The following is a 22,897-nucleotide window of genomic DNA, read 5'->3' as shown; positions in this document are numbered from 1 at the left end:
TCATGACCTCATTTTTATGTGGTGTCTAATTATATTTTCAAGGTAATTCAAAGTCAATGAACCCATTTCTTGGGGTGTCGAATTGCGGTAAATGTAAAAAAGCAATTGCGAGAAAGCAGCTTAATATTGGGTTGTACTGTATATATCAAGAATATGCACCTCCTATTTTGAATGCGATCATATGGCACATACCGGCTCAAAGGACCGGACAAGGATGATGCTAAGAACCCTGTGACTCTGAGAGGGCTGGGCTGAGCGGATTTTTGTAATAATACTAAGCTACATTGGTGATAACTCCCTTTTCCCACCTACTAAAGCTGTTGATACAAATAAACAGGTACGTATTTTGCACTGAAACCAAATGGCAATGTAAAATTTATCATTGCACTAAATACTGAAGTAACATTCCCAATAATTCATACTTTCGTTCTTTTTATCAGGGGAACAGACTGGAACGGATTCCATCGACCAACAGAAGGCCTAAGTTTTCCCTGCTGAATGCTGATCTTCAAGGTAACTTTTAACTACTGTTAACGTAATTTCCGTGTGAATGTCGGAAATAGTAGTCGGGACATCCTGTATGTAACATAATTCATGTTATTTCATAAGACCTGAGAATTTTGTATTTCAAATGGACACAGAATGGGAAAATTTTGTTGAATCACTTTGATGTTTCTTATTGTAAATTTACTCAGTAATTGTTTAATTCATTTAATTCTATTTGTATGGTAAATTTAACATGCATAAATAAGTGAACATTTAATCGTAAATTGTACGTGAGTAAAAAGTTTTATCTGATCAGGTGTTAGTAAAAAGTTATTATCGGACAAAGATTGATTGGTTATGCAATAAACAAGGCAAGGTGCCAGATAAGCAATGCAGGTGGTTATCAGTTCGGACGAGTGTCGCCGTAGAACAACAATGTTGAATTTATGAGTGGAAGTGGTTTTTCAATAGCAGGAATTATTTTATTTGTTTTGAAGGAGAGCGTAAAGTCTGGGTGCTAATTTGCACCGGTAGTCTAGCCGGATATATGATTTAACAACATGTTAACAAGTTTAATGTTGTGCAACATTTTTTTTAATTTCGAGTTTAGAAAGTTGCATTATAAAGAATGAAGAAATAACTTCTTTTAAAAGTGTCCGATTGTGTTGTACGCGTACTTTTTAATATTTAGGTAGGACAAGTTCGGATTTCGCTAAATTATTCCCTGTGATGTGTAACAATTCAATATAACTAGAGCAAAATGTACCCTGAATTAACACATTAAACGCATTATTGTGATGCCGAAAGAGTACATGCACATTAGATAACCGCGTGTGTTTGATTCAAAGATTCTTTTTCTGAGACCACGTGTATTTTGATCAAAACCTGTCAAAATCGTTATTCTTGCACCCAGATCGTTGGAAACAAGACTAAGAGGATTATTTCGATGCCCAAGACATGATTTTGATGCATTTTTAGTGATCACGTATATTTTGATCAAAACATCTGAAGTAAAATCGTTATTCTTGCACCAAAATCGAATAAGACCAAGAGCATTGTTTCAAAATATTTTTGGCTTTCAAGCGCATTAAACGTATTATCTTGACGCCGAAAGAATACGTCACAGACACATTTGATAACCGCGTGTGTTTGAAACAAAAATGTTCGATTCTTTTTCTGAAGCCACTTGTATTTTGAGGTACCAAGAGTTCGTTGGCAAGAGACCAAGAGCATTTATTTCAATGCCCAAGACATAAATTTGATATGGATCGAAGTTGCAATATAATATAAATGGTCGTGATGCTGACACTGAGGATCCTTTGATATTTTGTTGTATCGGTTTATATCATGAGATACAAAATGTTCAAAATTCTAATTTTACAATGCTTATGCATGGTTAATGTGCATGCACTTACATTTAAATGGCTAGGTTAACTGAAATTAATTTTCTTTTGATTTATGAGGATTCTAAAAAAATGAAAGAGAACGGGTGAGGGGCGGAGGGGTTAATATTAAATTTGTTGGGTTGGGTTTTAAGTTACGTTTCCATTACATGCATTCATTTGCAATGTTCTGATTCATTACTTCTGGGGACAGCATATAAAGTAAATTTTGTATTACAATTGTAAAGGATTTATCTCGAACCGCAATGAAAATTATAGCAATATCTACAATAACTACAACGTTGATTTCATGTTTTATATTGGTCCTGTAAATCATCGAAATGCCATTACTACCTAAGCTAAGCCATTAAATTGCAACGTAGGAGTTAACGTTAATGAGCGGTCATAAACGGCTGTTAACATCAAATTTGTAATGGGAAATAAATTTCCATCCCATACAAGATATTGGAAGTAAAAAATTCCTCCCCGGCGGGGAATCGAACCCCGGTCTCCCGCGTGACAGGCGGGGATACTGACCACTATACTACCGAGGACTTGTGAATACATGCTTTCATTACTGCATCATACGCAAACAGTATAATCATTTTAGTTACATCACAGATTTACTTAAAGCTATGGTTACATTCATTCTTTGAATACTAGAAATTCGATTTAACCTAATCAAATGAACTACCTATTGCCCTCAACAAATTAAAGTCTGTTTTGGTTTGATGGTCAGGATGGTCTGATCGCATGAGCGTTTAATATTCATCATTATCTGCGGCGTAATGCCTTTGTACCTATGCTTATTCAGAAAGGTTCAATTTAAACATACAGGGCATTTGAACTGTTGGTAGTTTTGATTCTATTTGACTCTAAAATTGTTGTTAGATCAAAAGAATGGGGAACAAAACAGGCTTCAGTTTGGTAGAACTCTCATTAAAATCGACCCAATGCTTATTTTTTTTATTAAACTTCAAAGTCGAGTGGACCAACTTTTTGCGTCGACAGTGCAATATTGTCATACCATTAGGTAAAACTTCGTGCATATCACTATCGTAATACCATACCTACGAACAAAGATAAAAGCTTTAGGTTTTAACAAATCTACCGATATTGGAACTTTGTTTTCGCTGGTGAAAAATTAATGGAAATGAAAAATTAGCGAAAAATTTCGATATTGTATTATTGTCTGTCTTCAGTAGATTTTGTGAATGGTGTCTTAGCTTAGATAATACGGACGTGTTATGTTATCAAAATTCCACTCTTTTGAGGACCGCGCCCTTAATTCTGCACGAGCATTTTCCTAAACATCATTACAATGTATAGATTATATAATTGCAATGCAATGCATGCGTGCACCCTCGCATTCTCCAATAATAGATATAGATTATGTAGGCATCTCACATCAGAAACATCGATACAATAATGATAAAGTGGGCGACTTCGCAAGTGATAATTACGTAATAGAAAAAGTAATAGACGGAGAGCCATGGCTATATAGAAACTTGTTAGTTATCGTTACATAACTGATTTTTGTTGTTGTAAAGTCAAGTAGAAATCGTCATGTCTGCTGATCCCGTGGCTTTAACCTGCGGGAGGGACGGTCAAATATGTCAAATTTTAATAAATCTTCCGACTTTCCCACTATATTTTCTTCAATTCCTTATCATTTAAAAACCAATGCGATTTTTAGTCAATATCAGTTTTTGCGGTCCCAAAAATGCCACTTAGAGACCTCAAACCTGAACCTAAACTTTTGCACTCTCTGCAATCTCTTAGTTTAAAGTCGATTTTAGTAAAAAAAACAGAATTTCTAAATTTTTTATAAAAATATATGGATTATGTTTAACGCAGTTGCGACTGACTCTCAGAATAATAAAAGATGGTCTCTAAAGTAATCGTTTATTGACAAGAAGTCCAAAGAATTTCACCGGCAAGTGCCCAATATAAAATCTATACAGAAAAGTCCGTTACACTTTGTTGCGAATTTCTTAGTTTTTGAGAAATTGAAAAGTTAAACCATATATTTTATATATTTTTTAAATTTTCACGTAAATGGAGACAGTTTAAAGGGAATAATCAATCATCCCACATCGAATGCGATTATGTGCAGATCCGGAGGCAACGAGTTGAAAAAAGTTACTTTGTATATAGCTGGTAGGTATTTAAAAAAGAACCTAACAAAATCAACAAAGTTGACGATTTGATAGAACGACTTTAGATGTAAAGGTAGGTACACACCTACAGGTGCAGCTTGGAATTCTATTACCTGTCGCACATGTGATAATAACATCTCTTTTTCGCGTATTTTTGCAAATTTATTTGTAAAAAGGTAGCTTTTAATCTCACTTTGGCTAGCTTGCTGGCTGGCTGGCAGTAAATGCGAGCTCGTAGAATAACGCTTGTAAAAAGGCGAGGAGTGTACAGTACATGTACCTATCGGAGCCGTGTGGTCAGAGGCGGACTGGTAACCTTTAAGCGGCCCGGGGAAAATATTTATCGGCCCATTTTTTAGAATTGGGAGTCACGGGTTAACATTTAGTTCTACAGAAATAGTCTCTTTAATGTCTTGAGCAGTATCAACTTAAGAGGTATATAATTTTGCCTTAATAACTTGTTCTGAAATTTGACGTTTTATTACTTAAATATTTTATTATTGTGTAATTATATTGACCGTTGGTTTTGATTGTCCTCGTCTTGGCTTTCCCGGGTGCCTTTTCTTTGTTTTTCACAAATAACGCTGTTGATACATGTGAATTTAGCAATGGGTCCAATTTTTTTAATAATAAAATTGGTTCCAAGAAATTACCATGGTGCCCGGGTTCATTAACGATAGAAGGTCCTAGTTTCTATTACCTCTGCACCCTATATTGCACTTTCCAAATTACTGTAATAACTTCAATTATACAATTATCCGTATTCACAGTATACATCGTATACCGTATAAACAAAGTTTCTTGCCTGTCTTTCGCTGACATAAACGAAGATTTTCTTGTTTTGGCAAACTGTATTGAAAAGATAGGAAGACTCATTGTCTAGTGTAACGCGTCCTCTTACAAATAAAAACAAATTCGGCGAAAAAATTCGATTATTATAAGGCCAGTAACGCACTAGGCAGCCATCAGACTGCGGTAGCTAATCCCACACACTATTGCTTATTCGAGCCCGCCTAGAGAGCTGAAAATCGTGTGTGGCTGCCGCAGCGAGTCTGCCTAGTGCGCTACTGGCCTTATTCTGCACGCTGACCAATTGGAATCGACCATTATAACTCATAAGGTATAACATAACACAATACAATAAAATTATATAGACAGAAAATAATGTTAAATAAATCGATTTTTGGCGGCCCATCAGTTGACATTTATACCGGCCCATCGGGCAATCGCCCGATCGCCCGACTGGCCAGTCCGCCCCTGCGTGTGGTTAACAACTTTAGAGACGGGGTTACAAGATGTGGGGTCGGCGACATCTGGGCGCCATCCCCGAGCGTGTTATACTAACCTGGAGATTTTTCAGATTTCTTTTATCTTCTACAATTTTTCACAGATTGTTTTCAAATATATGTCGTCGGAAAGATTTTGTCAACGCGCACAACTTATGCGTGGCGGAATTTTCTTTTTTTTCCTAGGGCCGAAATGAACCACATTTTGCACGGTGCGCTTCGAGGGGTAGTCGACTTTGGGCGTCCAAAAGTTTCATAAAACTCGAATCGCGGTTTCTCTTTCTCGTATCGCCAATAAACGCTCAAGCTATGACAAGTACCCAAAAGATGAGTGTGCCGGGTTTTTAGCGAAATCCTTCAAAATGCGAATTGCGAGTGAACGGGATGTCGGAGGTGGGTATCGACAAAGGGAATATAGTAACCCCCAACGAGATCTTACTGATGGTGGAGTCAAACCTTCAAACGCGCGTTGCGGGTGAATGGGATGTCGGAAGTGACACCGACAAAGGGAATATGGTAGCCTTCGACAACATCTTATTGATGACATAGTTAATACTGGCTAATAAAACACTGATCTGCCATACAAAAATGCGCTGAAGTCCCTTCAATCTCACACGAGGATAAGTTCATCGTCAAACATTTTTAAACAACTGGGATCGACGGTGGACCTTTAGGTGTGGATTAAAAGGTGTTTTGACAGGTAGACCTAACAGGTCACCTACGACAGGTGGATTTGAGAGGTGAACCTGTAAGTGTGTACTGTAATGGATGTGAATTTTTCATTTACGCATAATGCTTTTTGGCCTGGGAGTAAAATAATAAAATTTTGTAACCCACTGTATATAAGATAGATTAATTATCAGTGAAAGAGTCCAGTGTGCGAAACGATCATACGAATACATAGCAGATTGTTTAGCACGCACCATTCATAACCTTGCGTAGCATTTTAGAACAGGTGACTAAAACTAGTATCGTTTATGGAAAACGTACCCAAAGTGTAAACCAAAGAGCACATATTCGGTCTATTACCAGTTAATCGTATTACGTGAAGAAATTGCGTCATCATGTTCACTTCACGTGCAAATATCGGGGTGGAAAATTTCCTAATAGCAACATCGCCGTAAAGCGAAATTCTTCAGAGTTCCTTTACGAACTATAAAATTAAATGACGAACCCAAACCAGCGTTTTATTTAATCGCTTTGTGCTTTATTTTCCGATGACGTTTGTTTTTCCAAAACTTCCACCAAGGAGCAGCGAAGACTATTAAGATATCAATCGAGTAACTGGAATACACCTAGGAGAGGATGGCGACAGAATCCCAACACAGAAAATTTCCAAGCCTCGACATCGACCGGGTTCAAACAACTCTCGCTGAATCAAGAGACGCCATTCATAAGGTAAAAGACAATCGTACTTTATATGAATTAAAAATATCAGCATCCGTATTCTGAAAACTAGCGACCGATTTGCGATGATAATTAATGAAATTTGTTCAAACTGTTTAGATTTTATAGTGCGTGTTAACATCGAGCAAAGGGAAACGTATTAATCACTTTAGATTATATTCGTTACAATTTTTTTATGCAATATGCGGTAAATGACCCACGAGCGAATTGAAAGGAAATGGAAATGGGAACCAGCTCACTTTTTAAATTTTTTCAATATATTCCAAAAATTATGCTCCTTTGGCGTTTAATTTTGCAAGCAAGCAATTTTCTGAAAATCAAAGTTTGAAATGAATTTACAGAGGCGAAATTCCTTATAAGTTTGTACCGAAAATTTATATCAGCAGCTAGCCGTAGGTCATGTAGTACAAAATTTTCAAAAAATTTTAAATCACTTAAAAAATCTCTAATTTATTTCAAAGGAGAGAGGTTCATTCTCCTTTCTATATGCACAACCTGTTCATCTCTGTGCAAGTGATAAAAACTCACTGTCCATGGGGCACACAATCACAACACTTTATTATGAAGCGGTTTTGATACCACTTAGCAGTCCTACCTGGAGTAACTCTGATTAACAAATATTCCCAAAAGAAACCGTTTGAATAATAAATATTAATGAACGTGTAAATACCCGATTCAAGTACTTAGCCTTTACATCGCAATCTGTTATGTCATTAAATTGTGAATGTAGATTAAATATGGGCTTGCTGTATTAAAATATTCTACATGATAAAAAATTAAGAACGTGCTCGTATCATATCTTAATCACCTATTTTTTTCACTGGCAAATATCGCAATAACAAATTAGTTAATATAATTCCATTTATAGAACTACCTACCTCAAGGGAATTGGGAAATTGGTTCATGCCAACATGTAACAAACAATGCTTGTTTACAAACTAAAGCAAATAAGCACACACAAAAATCCAATCCGCATTATACCTAAGCATTTTTATTCCCAAGCACAAGAAATTATTTCGTTCCCATTTTACAAGCTACCTCCATAAATCTCAAATGATCCACAGAAATTAATACGTACTAGTAGCTTGAAAGTTTGAACATTTTCAATTAATAACACCAACACTGTTTCATGGCTTAGTTGTTTGTCAAAGACGGTCGCTGAAATTTTATCCTGATGCAGAATCTATTTAGTACGTTAATTCAAATATTCAAAGGCTTTCTCTGTGTGTGTTTAGCGAGTATTTGGTACGCCTTTCGTTTTAAGTGTTCATTAAATTTATCAAAGTTATGAAGTGAAGTGACGAAGTTGGTGGACGTGTAATAGAAGACGACATACCGAATGAGTTAAAGTGATAAATTATTGTAAAATTTCAATAGGTTCAGATTCTCTTTCCCCAATTTCGTGTGAAAGTAAGGATTCAGACTAAAATGGTGCCCTATTCCTCGTCATAAAGCTCGTTCTACATGTTCTTGCATTAATTATAAAAGGTCATCATGCACCATAACAATTCTTTTTTCCTTTGGACATTGACGCTTCAACAATAATCTCCGAGTACAGTGTTGAAAAAGTGTATGGAAAAAGAGGAAGTAAACTAACTATGAATCTAAATAACAATGGTACGAAAACACTGAAGATTGGTTTGGATGTAAAAAAACCACTTTCTCAGTATCACAGTTCTACATGATAGCCTTAAGAGGTTTTGAATACAACTATTCGTTTCAGAGAAATCACCATCCTTTACGGGTCATATAAAGAATAAAGCTGATTATGATTTGTCCAAAACGAAACGTTGTATTGAAAACGTTATGTCTTGTACAGCTCAATTAGTGGTAATGAGAAAGTGTTATTTTTGTAGCTGTTCAAATAACACCAGAAAAAAACAAAATCAGCAAATGTCGGTTTTTCTGACATATCTTCGGAAGGGATTTTCTGGATTTCTTACAGCATGATAATAACCGTTTTATTGCGCAACTTTTCCCTAATTTGATGGTCGTATCTTCTATGGTTTCCGAGATCCCCAGAATAGGTAGACATCTTATCTTGGACACGGTGTATATGCGACATTCAGAACTGGCATTGCGCTCAAATTTTTGGTAATTTTATTTTCTTTAAAAGTGCCATGGATGACCGCCGTAGTAAGCATTTTTGAAGTTGTAAACCAAAAACTGAAAAAAGTCGGGAAATGTCGAGGTTTTTCGAGCACCACAAAGTTAGTACAGTTGTTTCAAGGTTTCAAACTTGGTTTTGCACTAATTCGTATCTATCCTAAGCCTAACAACATCTCAAAATTATTTGTGACCTAGAATATTTCATTTATTAACATAAACATTTTAAGATAGATTTTAATTGACATTCTAGCAAATAAGATCCTGAATGCAGAAAAACCCTTTTTTTCATCCTAACGCTATTTTATAAAGTATTCATCCGTCGGGAAATTTACACAGCATGAACTTGCCGTACCAGGTTAAACCTTAACCTTGATCCAAAATGCAAAGCCACTATCTTAGTCCAAAATCCAAGGTCATTACCAAGTCCACGACCTTGGGCCAAAATTTAAAACCATGGCCCTGGACTAAAGACCAAGGCCACGATCTTTTATCAAAGTCACGACCTTAGGAAACCCAAGGCCATGGCTGTGTGGCGTCACCGGGAAAATCCCAAGGTCTTGACCTAGGCCACGACCTTGTGGTGTCACATTACCCAAGGCGAATTTAAGGGCATGATCTTGTGACTTCACATCACTTTGTAAAAACCCGAGATTATGACCTTGAGTCAGTCAAGGCCACGACCACAGACCGGGGGAGGGGTGAAATGTCACACGGAGAGGGGACGCTACTTAGGGGAATTATCTGATAATGCATGGTTTTCAGTCTTTCCGCAAACTGCAACATCTGTGAAGTCTAGTCAATCGAACGACTGGAGATAATACGATCGCGTAAATCAAATATTTTCTAATATCATCTTGAGGGGAGCGACATGATGGAAACTGTTCGTCCTATTGACGCCGCATGGCCGTAATCAGCTATACCCTCGCGACTTCCGGTCGCCATTTGTTAAATTCATATAACTAAAATTTACTTTACATTTGGGATCAAATTACTCAATATCAATTTTTTTGCGTAGAATCCGACTGTGATTGATCTGTCTGGCATCATCGAGTATCTTTAACCACATAACGAACTGGCAAGTCACTCAAGAAGCGACTATATCAAATAATTTAATTTGAAATTAACTGCAAGGGAGTCGTCCAGAAAGGTTATCGCAACCCCAAGGTAAAGAATATTCCCCTTCGTGGAGAAAAACTTAGAGAGCGCCCCTTTGGAGGATGGCTCTCGGGTCCTGCTGACTTACAGGACAAAGTAGATCTGCTTATCAACTCCATTGTGGAGTCATTTGAACAGGCATGCTCTCTGAGGACTGCCAAGACGCCCTATAATGCAGCTCTATAGAATCCACCTTGTCTACATCCCCCCTAAATAAAGTTCGAACGAGAGGATGCTCCCAATGTGGGGTACTACCATCACCTCTGTGCAACTGAACTGTAAACAGCCTTCTCTGTCGCTTCAATGGCAGCGGCTACATATATGCTGGGGTACGACCTATATATCCATACTAATAACTAGCAAATTTGAGGCTAGTATATGCAGACTGATGCAATCACCTCTTAAGAGTAACCCAAGAATGGTGCAGGGAAAGGGAACACACCTTGTCAATTAACCCGTCAAAAACAAAGCTAGTTCTCTTCACAAGAAAAAGAAAGGTAGAGGGTTTTCGAACTCCCCTGCTATTTCAAGAACGCCTCCAACTTTCAGACTTAGTGAAATATCTAGGAATCACAGTTAACAATGAGCAAACATGTCCAGCTCAAAGCCGAAAAAGCAAATACGGCTTTCTGGCAATGTCGCCGCGCAATTAAGAGGCTTTGGGGCCTACGCTCTACTATGGAGCAATTGGCTGGTGGCCTAGAACCAGACTTTGCACAACCGTAGCACTTCTTAACTATATGCAAGGACTTACCCCACTAGATCTCTACGTTAGAGAGCTGGTTACTCTGGCATCCTTTCGTTTGGAAAATAAAGGTATGTTGAATAGCAGAGGTACTGAAGTGGGCCACTCTCGAATTCTGAACCAGGCGATTAAGCGATTTTCTATCCTAGAAGGCGATCGGATTTTCATTCAATTTATATTAGGTAAAAACTTTCATATATTTCTTAATGAGGATGTGGCATTACAACCGGACCTATTCATCTTCATGGATGGATCTAAAATAATGGAAGGAACAGGCACTGATAGTTACTCCAAAGAACTGAACTTCCATATTGTTACGTTCACTTTGGGCCAACGTGACAAGATTACCTTAGATAAGCACACGGTAAGCTCAGGCAAAGTAGAGGTGGGTCGGTGTGAAAATGGGGTTCTTCTATACACACACAAATAAGCCAAAAAGGGAAGGGAACAGTAAAAGTAATCCGGATAGGCGCCACTTAGTCTTTGAGAAATCTAGAGAGAGAGAAGAATACGAAAGGGATGAACAAGGCAAACCAAGAAATCCTTGTTCTCGTCTTACTAAACTCAAAGGAATACACAATTATGGGGAAAACAAACAGTATTTGATGTCATAAATGCGGGTACACAACTCGTTAGTACCAACAACCAAAATGTAATCAAACGTTAACAGAGAAAAACGACGAAAATAACTAAATTTACCTTGAACTCCGGTCGCAACCTTCCGAGCTCAGAGGACGCGAAACTGCAAATCTGAAACAGTCAGACACAAAAACAAAAAAATATAAGAAGGGTAATGATTCGCGTTGCACAATATATCGCATAAGCAATGGTTAACGTAAGACACGAATGGTTATTCTTATACGTAGAATTGCAATCAATACTAAAATGAATCAAAAATTCAAATGACTTTACAACAAAACAAAATTTGGTTCGACTAAGGGTTGGTTTTCAGAATCGGTATGAGATATCAAAAAGTGACATGAAGTTTTAAGAGAAAAATACTATAAAATGTACAAATAACTGAATCTATCTTCAATGACAAAGCAATCTTATCAATTCAAATGAAAACAAACTTACACGAGCAAGTTTTTCAAAGTAAAATACATAACGTTAATTAAAAATTTACACAGTACCAACTCCACACGTCTCGTTAATTAAGTACTTGCGTTTCGGAAGAATGAATCGTAGGTCAACGAACTTCGTAAAATTGAGTCATCAGTTCAAATATCGGTTTCACATGAAATGGCGGTAATTCTTCAGTCAATTCTTCAGTCGGTAAGGTAGAAATATGTAGAGCGTTTTTGATTGAAATGGCGTCGAAACTTCAATGGAATTCTATTGCACCATATGGAAAATCGGGTATTTGCGTTTCCACGTCAAAATATCAATGTACAGTCAGGAAGCAATTGGTAAAACCAAAATAATAAGTAAGAAAACTTAGGGAGTACGAAAGTAGCCTAAAATAGATTATTTAAAATAAAAAGATAATGCGTCATAGATAACATACCGCAAAACGGCCTTAAACTTGTAAGATAAATCCGCAGCAATGCGTCATCAGCGAAATTGGAAGTAAGATGATAAGAGAAAACTTCACTAATCTTAATACAACACCACTATTTAATCCCATAAAGGTAAACAAATATGTAAAGTAAGTGTAATGGCGTGTAGCTCAAATACAAGTCAAGATCGAATCGAGTTCTTCAACAAGGACTGCGCGCGTCGACAGTGAGTGGGAGAAGATAACCGCGCCAATCAACAGAAAACTAGACAAAAGGTTTTTTTAAAAGAAAACTATATCGCAAATAAAGGATCGGGTTATAATGTGAACACCTAGATGGCGTAAGGATTGCTATATAAAGGTAAGAGTTCGCATAATGTTATTCGAGAAGGATTCCACATAGTAATTCAAATGTAATCCAAAGAAAAGATTACACGGTAAAGAAAATAACGTCACAATATCATCCAACCATTAGGCAAACTTCCTACTGTATTCCAATCAGAGTTGGCAGGACTAACGCTCACTGCAAGAAAAGTTCTTAAGCATAACTATCAGAATAAGAACAGAAGAGCTACCTTGCAGGTACTTGGTCACTGTAAAATTACCTTTAGGTTGGTTTCAGAATGTGACCATGCACTAGAGCAAGTAGCAAGCAGCAACACCCTTGAGCTCGTATGTGTCAAAGGGAATGCTGGAAGGTAATGAGAAAGCCGATGAATTAGCCCGACTGGCCTCAAAACAGGGATTTTATGGTCCAGAGCCGTTTCTTCCATTTACAGTACAACTTGATAACTCAAAAGGAACCCAACCCCAGTACAGGGCTAGATGTAACATGATGTTATATTGTCGCCATGCGAGAGAAGCCTTGAAAAGACCATTTTGCACAGGGTCATCAAGCAAGAACTCGAGGTTACTCGTGGTTTTTTGGTTGATGCAATTAAAGGTTTGCCTATGACATTTTTCTATACTGGTGTAACCACCAAGATACTGCCTAAGGTTAAATGTACTGGCACCTACAGTAATAATTTCTCTTCTGCTCAATTTGATTTTGTGAGCTACGCTCAAAACATCTACTTTGAGCTACCCAGCCTTGGTATTTTATATTTGTGCCAGCAGCGCTTTCGTTTGCAACGTCCTGTAAGCCGTAAGAACTCAGTTTTAAACCGAGAGCCAGACATCCTCTATCTGGAGGTATCCGAACCGGAGGATCATCACCCTAGTGGACTTGGCGCAGTTTGAGCAACAGACGGTAGTTTGATAGATTGTGAGTTATAAGTTATAACTTAATTTACTCTAAAAAGTAGATAAAGTACCTAAAAAGTACGACTTTTTCGCCGTAAATGTAGTTAATTTTGCCCCACTTCATTTATTCTGGCGTAGCCTAAAATCAATTGTTATAAGGCATGTACCACTGTTGATTATTATAAAGAAGGGAAATTTCTTTTCAGGCTTGCCAAAAGCTTGTAAGTTGTGTGCAGATCTTCTGAGTCCTAAAGTTTCAAGAATGTCTACAGTTAAGCATCCTGATGGTGTTCCATGACTGTGATTGTAGAGAGTGGATCGAGTTGGGGGTAAGTTAATAAAAGATTGGGTATATCCGTTTTTATACTGTAGGTTTTTATTGATTTCGGGCATCAGTTACTGGACACTCCAGAGGAATTGATGTTGAGCTCGGCGAAAACATGATTCTACAAGTTCACCCTCATCCAATAATTTTTTGTTGTTGCCAAATTGGGTCAAAGCTTCCCGAATGTAAGTTTCCAGTAATACTTTCTGGAAAGACAATCTGTAAATCAACTATCAACTTTGGAAGAAGTTGGGGCCCTTACAGGGCGGTTCCTTAATAGCCCGATGCCAATATATATAAAATGATGAAAAATGCAAACTGCTAGATTACCGAGTGGTAACCCACCCCCCTATATTGAGGGAGTCTCAACAAATACTACGAGGGTAGGCTCCCTTAGAGATTCAATCAATTAAAACTGACACATTACAAGACATTATTAAACGGCAGAGCAAAGCGATGCAAGCTTTATAGGGGAGTCGATGGTGTCCGTCTGACCGTCTGTCCTTGAACACGATAACTGCCAAACGCTTGGACCGATTTGATTCAAACTTTGTACAGTTGACCTATATGCCATGTGTAGTAAGTCTAATAGAAAATGGGTCAAATTCAATTACCCTTTGGGGTCACGCTTCTCTGTCCCTGCCAAACGCTTGAACCTATTAGGTTGAAACTTTGCACAGTAGACTTATATGCCACATGTAACAAGTCTTTTGAAAATGTGTCAAATCCAATGACCGCGTAGGGTCACGCCTCTCTGTCTCTGGCAAAAGCTTGAACCTATTCGGTTCAAACTTTGCACAGTTAACATATACAGTGACGTTCATATAGAAGTAGACATAGGGATTTCCTATAGGAATTTCCTGTCTACTTTCAAATGATAAAAAGTCTTTTGAAAAACGCCTAATTTTATGCAACCAAAATAACTTCTTCAAACAAATAAAGATCTGGCTGTTATATTAATTATTAATTTGAATATTGTTGCTTTAGCTTCACAGAAAATATATCTCTTAAGCTCTTTTAACTGTTACCGGCACTATACCAATTGGAAATATCAACTTTTCCTTTAGTTGAATACATCGCACACGAGCGAAAATTAGAATACGGAAGTCAAAGCGATAATATTCAAATTAATTAATATGACGGGCAGATCTTCATTTGTTGTAGATAGTTATTTTGGTTGCATAAAGTTAGGCGTCCTTTAGAAGACTTTTTATCATGTAAAAGTAGACATAGGAAATTTCTATAGGAAATCCTTGTCTATTTCTACATGAATATCACCACATGTAGCAAGCCAATTGAAAATGGGTCAAATACAATGACCCCGTAAGGTTACACCGAGAGGTGCTCTGCCTTAGTCTGACGCTTTTTTAGATACTCTTTATTTAGCTTGAGCTAAAAATGAATTGGTAAGGTCATGCAATATTTAAACGAAAAAGATACAGAAGAAGAGGTTATCTGATATTATTGATCCTACCAAAAGTTGCCTGGTTGTATAACGCCGAAACCAAAAAAATGATGTTTGAATTTTGTAATTACCGGGCCATTTACATAACTTGTGAAAAGTTTCCAGCCGAACCCTACCTTAATAGGTAACTTTGACGTATCAATTGCTTGTACGCTTAATTTAATTTTAAATTAACCTTACCTTTAGTCAAGCTTTTACTAAACTTGTATTTCCACAACAAGGTACTACAGTTGCATAAGGCGGATGCTAAATTAAAACTGCAAACAAAATTAATTCTCGTCTTTCAAATCGACAAACCACAAAAAACAGAAGGATCAAATTAAGTTTCCAGGAACGTCTTCGCTGTAATGAAATCAAATTTTGACGTCATATATAGGTAGAGTATCGAAATATTATAAAAAGCTAACGAACTCTGTTAAAAGTTGATTTAAGGGCGTTTTTTATCAATCACATCCATCTAGTTCCAGGTCATTAGCTCGGAGTTCAATACTTCCTTTAGGTTGATTTATACGACGTAATTTTGAAGAAAATTAACTTTGTTTCATAATTTATTGTCACCTTCCTAATTCTGAAGTGCCACCAACCGGCCTACCCTTTTCGCGGAAATACCTTCAATCGCAGCGTAATTTAAAATAAAATTCCCATACATTAAATGACATTACTACAAAACACCCACATGGCACAATGACGTTTGCGCACCCTGCAACCACCCTATATAAGTTGATCCGTAGGAGCGTAATTGTAGAAGTCAACACCGCGAGAACTAAAACGTTTTTCTCCAAGTGTTTTAAGTGCGCACCTTACCGCCGCGGGATCGCGTATATGAACACGAAAAAATCGAGCTGGATTTTTTAACTGCAACCGAAATAAAGGTAAGGGTAATTTCCCATTTTGCACGCTGAACTTTTCTTAAATCCGAAATGCGGCGAAAAAAGTTCGTAACTGTAAAACTCCAAACAACCTGTTGAATGAAATTCGCACATTCGAGATATAAATCGTTACTTGTTGAGTTCGTTAGAAAAAAATAATCGGATTTCATTTCCGAATATGAAGCTTTTGACAAGATTTGGATACGAATTATAGCGCCGAGCGAATTTAATTTAAACACAAATAGCGCTAGAAGGGATGCAAATTTAGATGTCGTTTCGTATAGTCTTCCAAATGAAGATAGCGTATCATTGTCGTTGCGTTTATCGAGCATACATTTCGCGAACAATGGGAGGGTATTTCAGGAATAATTTTGAGACGTGGCTGAAATATCAATATAGTTTACTTACGCTAATCTACATTTTAAGTAGTGCACTGGGGTCATAAACTCCAGCAGATTGAATGGGATGGATCAGATGAGTGTTGTTAACGTATTACAATAAAAATCGAATTTCAACTAGAAGCAGGTACTTACTACCTATATGATATTGGTGTTGATATTTGGCATTTGATATTCGTGATGAAGTACTGAAAAATTGAGAATCACTACGATTTTTTAATATTCATTTAGATGACAATTTGTTGATGGACAGGTGTCTGAGCATAAAAAATTGCCCTCTAACTGTAATTTAATAATGGGCCCACAGGAATAAAATAATTTGCAAATGGGTAAAATTTTCAAGCGCGAATCACGCGAAGAAAGTTAATCCGTCGGAGCTCAAAATTGAGCGAATGTTATTTGGCCTTAGTCTAAACGAAAGGGAATTCGACACTTTTACTTGTGCGAGATTGAATTGCATCGTTAGATGTGAACGTGACTCGTATTGTACTAGATGAGGAAACTGGCTTCTCTCTAAAAACTTTTGAATTAGTGTTACCAGAAACGTCAACACCGAAATAGCCACCGTAAGTTAACATTTGTCTCCTTAAGTAAGTAATGTTCCCATTAAAAAATTTCACTCAGAGGCTGTCGTATAGAATCTATACGTCTATACATCTATACTATAGACTACAGTATCGAAACGATCCACAAGAGTTACGTTATCAGCCATTAACAAAGACAAACCTGAACATTTTTTGCTATCTCAATACAATATATTATTTTCAAATTATAACATACTCTACTCGTGCGATTAAAATACCACCCGCTCCCCAAATGCTTTAGAAACGTTTCGTACACGTGCGGCATACGCTTTTTTATTATTTATTTTATACATTTAATAAATAATTCCGCAGGGTTTAGGTGGACAAAACGCGTTAGGGGGTCGATTTTTTAAAACCGACCGTTTCTGTAAACGCGCTTATTTGCGTGTACGTACTCAGTTGTCGAAGACTATCACTTTTCGACCAATTAGCTCGCAGCTATTTCCTACCAATTCATGTAAATGCAATGCACAAAAAAATGCATAAAGTTATTGACGCACGAAAGTAATGCAACTCTTGTTGCAGTAGTAAGTAAAAAGAATTTATGAACTATTTGCAATAAACAGGAAAATCCCAAAGAAAGCCTTCCCAAAGACAACACGAACCTTACAGAATTTTTGGACTGTGCTTACAAAACATTTAAAAATCAAAATGATATCCACGTCGATTATTGTACAAAAAGTAGAACTGCTTGCAGAGACACTTCGATGCAAGCGTTGTCAGCATCGCTATTCTATGAAGCAGCAAAATTTGTCAATATCTTCTCCCCTTTTTCTATGCTCTAGTGTTAATATTGTTTTACTTGAGCAATTCAGTTCATTCCGTTAGATATAGAATCAAAATTAATATTTGGGTAAAGTGTCTTTATTTTATTTAAAACAAGCAGTGCCTGCGAACTTTATACCGCCTTTGGGAAATACCGATTTTGCTTGTACCCCGTTCCCGGTTTTTCCTGTTCCCGTTCCCGTTGGAATTTCGGAAAGTGATTTACTACATCAAAAACCTTCGCGGGCATATGCAATTGATTCGCTTGACCGCCTATTTTTTCGCCTTTCCCCTGAAGTCGACGGTTTCGTAGCAGATTTCGCTTAAGCGCCATCTGTTAGTTATATATTGCGATTTAAAATGACGGAAAAGAGAAAAATTGTTCTTTTCATTATACCTCATTCACAATTTTCGTTTAGAACGGTCACATGCGAAATCGGACCTTTAAAACGCAAGGGCTTTGAAGGTTGTCAAGTAAACTATGACTAATAAAACTGTCATCTGGGGCTGAAATAAAAAATCTTCTTAGGTCGCTTTCAGTAAATTCAAAAGAGTCCTTTGGCTTCTGCGTACCCTTTGTTTGAAGCTTTCACAAACGCATGTAATTTAAGGTATGCTGCCACTGCCGAATCTGTTCCATTTCTGAATCGCAAAATTGTTTGAAGTTCTTAATGAATACAAGGATGTAAGGTTTAAATACATTTGACATTTCATTCATATAAGCCAGCATTATCTATGCATTTAAGACTTTGTTCGTTAGATGCTTCCTATTCATGCACGAAAACAGATTTTCATATGCTTTATAATAGGTTTCACTGGATTTGGATTTTGCACCTTCAAACTTTTCTTCTGTAGTAGTAGTGGTGGATGTAAGAGCAAGATGCTGCTAAACATGTCGGAAAATTTTTTAAAATATTTTCATGTCGAATTTTTCACAGTATTATTTTGCCATTCATTAAGACAAAAAAACAGTCAGCTGCGCCGCAGAGGGCTTTACTTCAACGTATCTCTGGTAAATGGTTGAAAGACCGCTTGAAATTTACAAATCTTATAGTAATCAATAAAGAAAAATGGAAAAATATTCGTCAGCTGTTCGTCCGCTGGGCGAAAAGTAATTTGGGCCACTGAAAATATCGCGCGTCGCGTCGCCGAGATATACAGGGTGAGTTTTTTCCGGTGTTTAGTATGGGGATCTCGTAAATCGTAAGAGATACATAGTCGCTTAAATGGACAAAGAATAGCAGAATTTTATGTAGATTAAGTTTCCTTTTCATATTTGCTTCTAACTGTAGGTACAACTAACGAAGTTATGATAAAAAAAACTAAAAATGTCATTTTCTAAGAATTACTAAGAATGCGAGGTACTGTACTTAACTGTATCTTGTAAGAATAAAAAATTCAGTAATTTTCTAATTCAGATTTCGAATAAAATCTTTTAAAAATTATGCGAATTTTGTCAAGAGAGGGCAGGAGCCCTCCGTATAAACATTTGACTGCGCAGATATCCCTGCCACTATCCTTACCCCACTACAACGGTGAGGTATATATATATATATATATATATACACGAGCGTAGTCAAATGGGTAACTAGATCCCAGATCCTGCAACTATAAACGATCACCCGAGATCCACACCTGCATTCTAAAATTTACCATTGTTCTTTCTACCACCCTTCCAGATTCCGATTCAGCGTATGGTCGAGCACGGTCGCTGCACCAACCCCGCAAATCACAACCCGATTCCATCTGATCGCTTCAGCGTATGGTCGAGTTTATCACCGTCGCTGTAGTCTTTCCGCAACCCCTATCCCTGTACAACGTATGGTTTGAGTTAATCACTGTCGTTGTAGTGTATTCACCCTTACCGTAATTCCTTCCTGTTAGCCCAACGTATGGTCGAGTTGATCACCGTCGTTGAAATTACCATTCTACCAGTACCTCGGCAACCCTGAGAACTCTCTCTCATTCAAATCCCGACCAGAACGTTTACGCTTCACGTAGACTTCCCTTCCTGCACGAGGGAACATAACCTAAAACCTGCCCTGTATAATTTCAATTTAAAGCTTGGGTGAATCATTACCATAGCTCCCAGGCAACACATCATTCATTGTAAATAATCTCATCTCATTTGTAAATAACTTCATCACACTAATTAACCAGATTTCTAGCAACTGCTGTAAACACGAACTTATAAATTAAGATGGACTGCTAATGTTGAATTAACAAATGACACCTACATGGGGGCCGCCATGATGTGCACTTACTTGGCGCGAAATTCAAATCAACTAATAAACAAGCATTAACCTCACGTTTTCTAAATAAATTACTGTGACACATGTCATTTTCCAAGGTTGCAATAGTCTCAAAACTTGAGCACTAGGAAAATTCCCCAAGAAAATAACTAAAATGTGCACATCATGGCGGCGCCCATGCTAGGGCCAGTTCTACCTCTATGCAACTGTTTGATCAGCAGTCCATCTTAATTCGTGTTCGTTCGTGGCTGTAAACCTACAACCTCCATTTGACGGTTGACAGCGCATATCCGGCTGCGTCTACGACAGCGGTGTCCACCAGTCGGAGCGATAGGATTACCGGAGAGGAGTTGAATATAATTACTGCTTTTGTTATTAAATACATAGCAATTATAAATAAACGTTGTCATATCATTGTACTGTACTGTGCCTACGCAACCCGAGTCTACGACTGTCGGCTACCCGAAACCCGCTACGTGCCCAAATCATCCACAATACCAGGGGTAAACGTAGCGGGCGTTACAATCTGAGAACTATCCATCGTAGAGGCTATTTTTAAACTTCTGAAATGGCCGCTAGGGGGCGTAACTGCAATCTGGAATCTAAAAAGTGATGTTTCTGTGAATTCTGCTACATTAACCTAACAAAAAAATGCCCGGTCTTTGAAGTTAACGATAATCTGAACCTTTTTTGTTTGACAATTATTCCTGCATCTCTAAAAATGAAGTAAGGGGGGTATTCAAAGGTTTCCGTAAAGAACACCCTGTATCTTCAAAACGGCTGAGCCGATTTTAACAAACTCGGGTTAATTGAAAATAGTTATTCTTCGGCTACAAATATTATAATATTTGAAGTTTTGCTAGTTCCACATATCGCCGCTTGAGGGCTTTTTTCGACATTCCGACAGAAATGGTTAATTTTCTCAAAAAAATTAAATGCCTTGGCATTTTTTCATGAAAAAGTAGCTAAATGAACCTTCAAGGTATAGACTACCTACTGAAAAAAATTCCAGGGCTCTAGGACCATTCCCTTAGAAGTAGTTCAAAACGGTAGAAGTGGGTCCGGACAGACGGACGGACGCACGGACGGACGCTCAAAACGCAAACAATAACATATTTTTTTTAATTGTTAAAAATACTATAAGAAACACGTGTATAATATTATTATTATTCGGTTCATCTACGGCCAAATAATACTAACGCTCTCTTCTTACATGATTTCTATCTGACAGATTCTTCACACAAAATATTTACGCATGCCTTAAAACTAGACAAAATTTGAATTCAAACAAAGGAATCTTATTACTGAACTGAGATATAAAATCTTCCAAATACTGAAAAAAACAACCAGTCCCTTTGTACGGGTCAAAATGTAATGATTACAACACAAATCCTTTCCAGGTGAATAATTTTCACAGATCGGTTCCTTTAAAAATATTATAGTTACGTTAAACTAAACTTATAATAGGTACGCTCCTCGAAATTGTGTTTTGTTAGGTTACAGACCCGTGATAAGGCGTTCTCGGGAAAAAAATTGGGACTTTGGATGGTTTTCCTGGGCGGTACAGCTGAACTGTGTGACTCACACTCAATGAACAATATTTTGAAATATTACCTCGGAAAGATACCGACAATGTCCCATTGGCGTAAATACGTTTAGCTATATAATTTTGGCAATTTTATGTGCATGCCTGTACATTTTCCACCTCAGAGTTCAGCAGAAAATAAACGGCTCACTCGTCAAGTAGTAGAGTTCCCTGTTTTTTATACATAGACAACTATACACTCGACATCGCCCCTACCTCTCCATTACGGCGGTTTTTAGAACTGGCAACACGGTCGGATTCGCGCGTTATCTGCAGACATACTTTCGTTCACGTTTGTTATGAAGCGGTATTATGTATAAATTGCCATAATGTGTTTAGTTCTATTGCACTTAGAGGGTTATACGATGGCGAAGATTATTTAAATATTTTGTATGGTCTAATCCTTCATTCGTCAAAACGTTCATAAATTGATCCATTTTACCTAAACTCTGCTTTGAAGTGAAAACTTCAAGAAATGATAATTCTACTCGTTCACAACTTACGTCCGGTATGTGTTGTAGTACTTGATTTTGACTTAGAATTGGTACTTATTTTACTATTATTACAAAGTCTGTAAATGAATACAAGATTTTGATGTTTTTTTAGCATAAGTACGTAGATTGCAGTTTAGATTTTTGTTTTTTCGATAATTCTGAAAAACCGCAATTCTTGGTGGGGCAATAAAAGTGATCAGAATTTTACGAGACTAATTTTAGAAGTTTATAGCCGTGTAAACACCAGAAGACCTACAGGATTTGCACTACACCTTGTAGAAATAAAAGCTAAGTACACCCAAACGCAACAGTTTGTGTTCCAAGAAGGTGAAGGCTGTACGTGCAGGCAGGTGGAGGCATTTTCAGAAATTTAAACTACATTTTACAAATTAATTTTAGATTGAATTTTCCTTTAATTACTCAGGTTTGGGATTTTAATGTTAAAATATCGCCAAATTTCGTCGAAATGGAATTTTTTATCACCTCCGTTCAAGGGGTGAAGTAGGAATTTTGAAACAGTCAGTATTTCTATTATGATGATTCTTAAAATTTTAATCGTACAATTAGGGCGTTGTGCGCGGGTGCAACATCCTGTTGAAATCAATTGTTTCCAACTTTGGTTTTTTTTGTGTGCCGTTTATCGTTGTATTCGTAATATAAAAATGCTACTCAATACAGTGTGTACTTTTTT

At 37.2% G+C, this 22,897-nt stretch overlaps 1 protein-coding gene and 1 non-coding gene across 3 annotated transcripts in view; one reads left to right on the top strand and one right to left on the bottom strand.

Moving 5' to 3' along the window:
- Positions 1-2,350: 2,350 nt before the first annotated feature.
- Trnad-guc lies at positions 2,351-2,422 on the bottom strand. Its single transcript has one exon. It is a non-coding gene; the product is annotated as a tRNA-Asp (tRNA).
- Positions 2,423-16,011: 13,589 nt separating this feature from the next.
- Positions 16,012-22,897, top strand: part of LOC116171899 — a 54,754-nt gene continuing 47,868 nt past the window's right edge. For both annotated transcript variants that reach the window (XM_031488931.1, XM_031488930.1), the window contains exon 1: positions 16,012-16,131. The gene's annotated coding sequence lies outside the window, so the exon portion shown is untranslated. The remainder of the gene's footprint in view (positions 16,132-22,897) is intronic.

The sequence above is a fragment of the Photinus pyralis genome, unplaced genomic scaffold (assembly GCF_008802855.1).
Source record: "Photinus pyralis isolate 1611_PpyrPB1 unplaced genomic scaffold, Ppyr1.3 Ppyr1.4_LG5, whole genome shotgun sequence".
Taxonomy (NCBI): Eukaryota; Metazoa; Arthropoda; class Insecta; order Coleoptera; family Lampyridae; genus Photinus; species Photinus pyralis.
Note: the sequence above shows the minus strand (reverse complement) of the source record. Positions and strands in the feature narration are given on the sequence as shown.